At 42.2% G+C, this 5,811-nt stretch overlaps 1 pseudogene; it reads right to left on the reverse strand.

Annotated features, from left to right (window-relative positions):
• Positions 1 to 559: 559 nt before the first annotated feature.
• Positions 560 to 1,894, reverse strand: LOC114619378 (annotated as a pseudogene).
• Between the last annotated feature and the right edge of the window lie 3,917 nt (positions 1,895 to 5,811).

A 5,811-nucleotide genomic window follows, 5' to 3' on the forward strand; every position in this document is an offset into this window, starting at 1 on the left:
GGCTAGCCTTGAACTCAGAGATTTGCCTGCCAATACTTTCCAAAGTGCTGGAATTAAAGGCATGGGTCAATGTGACCCCCAAATTGTTTACACTGAAGCCTTCTAAGTGGTCCTGCTTTCAGAAGTGGCCAAGAATGGGAAGAAAGGGAGGACATCCAGTTGGCTGGGAGGGTCATTTCCATAGCATTCCATTTACACACAGAAGTGAACTGACAAGCTCAGTTATATTGCTGTTAAGTGTTGGCAGCATGAGATGGGGAGAGATGACGAGTAGGGGTGTTGTTAAGAAATGAGGCTCCCTAAAACTGTGTGCCTGGGAGGGGAATTGTTCTGCTTCAACCTAAGAGGAACTAGAAGACCAGTGGCAGTTTGTCAAGGATGGAGAACAGATGGTCTGGGGAGTGGGTGTGGTGGGGTGTTTGGCAACTGGGGTGAAGAAGTTGCTCTTCCCCCATGGGGATCCCCTATCACCTCTAGCATGGCAGGAAAGGGGCAGCCTGTATCCCCCAAGAGCAGATTTGGGGCTGCTAGATGCTCCAGGCAGGGCGACAGAGGTGGCTCACAAAGGCTTGTTTTCCAAGGAGATAATAGCATTGCCTCCTAGTTTTTCCATCAGTGTGCAGTGGTCCTTAACCTCCTCATAGCAATTCATGCATGATCCCCAGCATCCTCATCCCGATGGCATCCTTGGAGCTGCATAGAGCATTAGATATCTGGCAGCCCCAGATCTGCTCTTGGGAGATTCAAGCTGTCAGGTGCCCAGAAGATGAATAGCAGGGCTCCCCTTCTTGTTCTCTTTGGTTTCTAGCTTGTACCATAGAAAGCATAGCTACAGCCTTTGCCTGCCTCATCTTGACCAAGGTGGTGTAATGGTCCTCTGTTATCTGCCACAGGTCTCCTACCAGGATCTCCCTGCTCTTCTCCAGGATGTTGATCCTGTTCTCAGAGAGAAGAGCACGGCCTTCTTGAGTGTCTTCGCTTCTGGCTTTGAGGGCTGGCACACCTTCATATCCTTGAACACTTTGATGACACCATCAGAAGTAGCCATACCAGAGGCCTTGTTTCCAGAAGAGAAAGAGAGACAGGGACAGCCACAGAAGAACTAGGCCAACAGATGCAGCCACTGACAGGATCTGACTGCACTACTATTAAAATATGTTTATTTTTTAGATATATTATATATATTATATATCATATATTAAATATTATATATGTTTTAGATATATTATAATATAACGACATAATTTCCCACTTCTCTTCCCTACTCTCCAAGCCCTCTCATCTGCTTCTCTATGCTCTTTTTATGAATTGTTGCTATATAGTATATGTATATTCATGTATATTTCTAAATGCATAAATGTGATCTGTATAATGTTACCTGTATATATAGTACTGTTGTTTTTAAACTATATTTGGATTTTGATTTTGAGTTGTCATGGAAGCTTTTGCTTTTTGTCCCCCTGTCTTACCTCTGTGTTCTCTACCCTCTTGGTTTTGTTGGTTGCATAGCGCCCAATCTCAAGATTCATTTCCTGCCTGGTGTGTAACTTTCAAATGTTCACATTTAAATGAAGTCAGTATTCATCCTCTTTAATGAGCTCTTTCATTTCACAGGCTTAAATTTTTTATTAAGCTTGTATAATATGATTGGCACTTCTGTCTGTTCTGGGTGTTACAAGGAAGTCCCATCGATGAAGGGGCTTAAACCACAAAACTTCATTTTTCAGAGTCCCACAGTCTGGGAAGGTCAGGTTCAAGGTACCTGTCCATTTAGTAACCAGAGGGAGTCCACATCCTCATCTGTGGACTTGATTTCTCCCTGTAATGCTTCCTTGCAGGAGGACCTATCTGAAGCCTCTACTGTAAGTTCATTATTCCCACTCTTGAGGGCCATAACCTTCTGACCTAATTACCTCCCAATGCTCAATTCCCACTGGTGATTGCTTTTCAACAAGTAGATTTTCAGGGGACACACATCTTCAACTCATGGTACTGGATTTCATTGGCAAAGGATCTTTCTCTATGAGGACCAGAGGGTGGCACTGTAGCACTTCTGTCAAGAGAGTATCTCCAGCCAACTGGGCCCAACTTAGCTTCCCCATTTCTTAGTTGTATGACCTTGGGCAAGTTGCTGTTTTGCATTATTGTTGTTTCCTTATTTGAAAACGAAGGTTAATAAAAGGGCGACTCCATGGCATTGTACATGGGTTAAATGAGATGATCCAGGCTCTTCAAACTGGTTGGCAGACAGTAAGGCTAGTCTGTCCGTTAACTCTAGTTAAGAAAGATCTCCTGCTCCCAGCATTGTCTGCTCTAAGTGTCTCCTACAATGCTTGCTTGTAGACATCACAGATAAAAGGCTTCCCCTCTGGAGTCCTCATCCTACCATTACACAAACATTGTTGTTTTCATCTCTAATCGCCTCCAAAGGGGATGACAGAGCTCAAATACCATTCTCTTTGAGATTTCTAGACATGAAAGTGAATGGTGATGGGACAGGAAGGCCCAGGGAGCCTGGGAGGCTGGGCTGGGTGCTGAGGACCTACTCTGAACTGATTCTCTGCAACACTTCCCCAGTGAGGCAGAGTACAGAGCATCTGTCTCCCACAGATTCATTTCCAAAGGCGAGTGTGTTTTGCTTTAATACTGATATCCCTCCCATGAAGGTGCATGCTGTTTGCTCAGATGTTGGTCACATTTTGATAATCATTTAACCTTTATTTATTTTGCACACCCCATGGTGTAGCTAAACACCACTGGCTGCTGAGAAATCTACCACAGACTAGATGGGTCTTCTTTGGGGGGCACTACTTAATGAAATTCTCCACCAGTCACAGAGGAGTCAAGTTCATGGAACCCAGACAATGTCTTGAAAGTTTGGCTTGAAGGCAAATGCAGCATTTTTTCAGGTAAACAATAAAATAGGGACAATTTTGGTTACTCTGATGAAGCGTCCTGTCCCCCCACACCCTTTTAATTTATTTAGTCCCTTATTACATGTCTTTTGCCATAAGTAGCTTCAGATGATCTGTTTCTATAGCAGCACTAAACAAGTGAGAGAACATAGACGAAAATTGCATAAAGGACTTTCAACATTTCACCATTAAATTCCTCAATCTTTTCACTCATGAAATTTGACATTTTCAATTTAATTTAATTTGTATTTTTAAAGGTCTTTTTATTTTCTTAGGTTCTGTCGTGAAGGTTATAGGGAGTTGATAAAGATAAGTTGGAATGCTTTTTATATTCACATTTTTTTTGTTTTAAATAGTATCTAGTTCCCCAGGTTCTGTATGGCATTGGCTCTAATACCCCTGTGGATACCAAAACCCAAGGATGCTCAGGACCCTTCTATAAATAGGATGGTGTTTGCTGGAACCTATACAATCCTGTTGCACACTTTATATTATCTCCGGGTTACTTAATAGCTAATATAATATAAATGCCATGCAAATGGTATCATACTGTATGTTTAGAGTAATGGATGGTAAGAGAAAAAAAAACCTCTGTACACTACAGATGTAATAAAACTATTTTCCATATGTTGTAAGTGAGGATGTAGGACATAAAAAAAAGAAAATCATAGTATTGGAATTTTGAATAACAACTGCTTGGGTCTGGACGTCTTAAAGCAATCTCTTTGATTCTACAGAGGACAGTCTCAAATTCTGACCTCATGAGATTTAAAGCACACAGGTTGTTCTTCATCAAGAAAAGTGTTCGTGAACTTTGGGTTCTTGCTCATGAGTATTATCTTGTTGGGTCTTCAAACGCTGAGCCATGGGAAGTAAAGCAGGCAGGAAGTAGCCTGAGGACACTCAGAACCCAGTCTGTGCATTACCCTGAGCTAACACCTTTGATACAGAGTCCTACACATGATCTTGTATATGGTAATCAAATACCGTCCAGGATGATGGACTCTGGCTAGGTTCATTCCCGAATTCCCAGAAAATAATGGCTAGTCATATTTTGTAGAGGCTTATAAAGGCAAAGCCACAAGGCTACATATTTCCCTCCAGGTCCAATCAGAAGAGAGCACACATTTGATGTATTTCCTCCCTACATACCTCCCACCTACATATGATCAAACATATTTGGTGCAGTTGGGTCAAACAAACTTGTTTAAGGAAGCAAAAGCATGTGGCTTGTTATCTCATATAAACAATTGCCTCCAGCATTTCAGAAAGAACTTGTCCTTGGGTAAGGGGCTTCCAGGTTAGAGGCATTTCTGTTTTATGAATCTCTTAGGCACAGTAATTAAAACTTAAAACATAACTTTAGCTCTCACAGAGCAACAATAATTCTTGCTCTGAAAACTTGGCACATCTCAAGTGAACCCACAGAAGTTATAAACATGGCAGGACATGAACAATGGCATCAGGAGACCTTACCTTGGACACCAGAAGCCATAATACAAAGCCACTGCTGTTGTCAAAGCCTAGAGCTCTGTTTAGTTTAGCACAAGTATAAATGCCACTTGGGTTTGTGGTCATTTTGCAGAGATCTAGCGATCTTTTCTGGAGTGTTTTTAATAGAAGAGCCCAGCCTTTCACTAATTGAATGTCACCAGCTACCTGATAATGTCAACAGAGCTGAATGTTATCATCTGAGAGTGACTTCTGGCTGGTGGGGAAGGCTGAGGGGGAGCCTGTGTGTATGAGTGCAACATGAAAGATGGTGATAATGTGGGCACAGAAGGCGGCCATGATTGATTGGCCATTAACAAGAATTTATAGCACTTCAGTCTTTTTGCCATGTGAAGCCCGCCTGAATGGGTCACTATAATGATTGGATTTCAACTATGTTGAAAGATCAGCTAGACTTATCAACGAGGCTTGGATGTTAAATTGACCCTGGATTTAGAATCATGAAGACTCAAGGAGACTGGGATGCCAACTCTCCTCCCTTGCCAGCTAAGTGACTTTGGACAAATGATGTCAAACTTCCTTGGGCCTCATCTTCTTACCCCTGAAATGGGTGGGATACTGGTGTTTTGGCATGTGGGTGGTGGGCACATGGTAGAGGCCTTGAGCCACACATTACTGTTCTATCCCTCTTTGCTATTGTTTCCCACTCCCCAGGTCATGGTTTTCTAAACCAGCACTTAACTGTGACTGACACTGAAATTCCATGTCTACTGACACCTTCTGACCACCATCATCTCTACAGTCATTTTCCCAGTTGATAACATCTGTGGAGGTGTGGAGTGTTTATTGATGCCAGGAGTTCCCCCTTATTTCTTCACACAAGCGCTCTCTCTCTCTCTCTCTCTCTCTCTGCTTCTTTCTTACCTTCTTCTTTCCTTCATTGTCTTCTTTTCCTCCTCTTCATCCTCCTCCTCCTTTTTCTTTTCTTTTTAGGATTTGAGGACTGGATCCAGGGCCTTGTGCTTGCTAGGCAAATGCTCTACTACTGAGCTAAATCTCCAATCCCCTTCCACACGCTTTGGAAGAAATGAGGACTTTAGGAATTAGGAAGGTTAACTAACATGCTCAGGAAACTTATTCCTTGTTGCAGTTAGAAATTCAAATGTGTGTCTGACTCAGAAGCATTAGTAGCAATTATTAATTGGCTTCGGATCTCAGAAGGGTTGATACTGAAAAGATCTCTGAAGTTGCAGGATGGCTCCTCAGAGCAGCTTGTCTGTGTCCAGAGAGCATCCCCTTTGTCTTCTATGATCAGCATGGTCTGGTCTGACTAGTGCTTTAGCTTATTTCTTCTTGGTGAGTATTTCATTTTTAGGAAATTAAATGAACAAAAATAAGTGGCACCTGAGTTAGCTAGTCTTTATTAATATCAGCATAAGATAAT

Source organism: Grammomys surdaster, unplaced genomic scaffold, assembly GCF_004785775.1.
Source record: "Grammomys surdaster isolate TR1022 unplaced genomic scaffold, NIH_TR_1.0 150, whole genome shotgun sequence".
Taxonomy (NCBI): Eukaryota; Metazoa; Chordata; class Mammalia; order Rodentia; family Muridae; genus Grammomys; species Grammomys surdaster.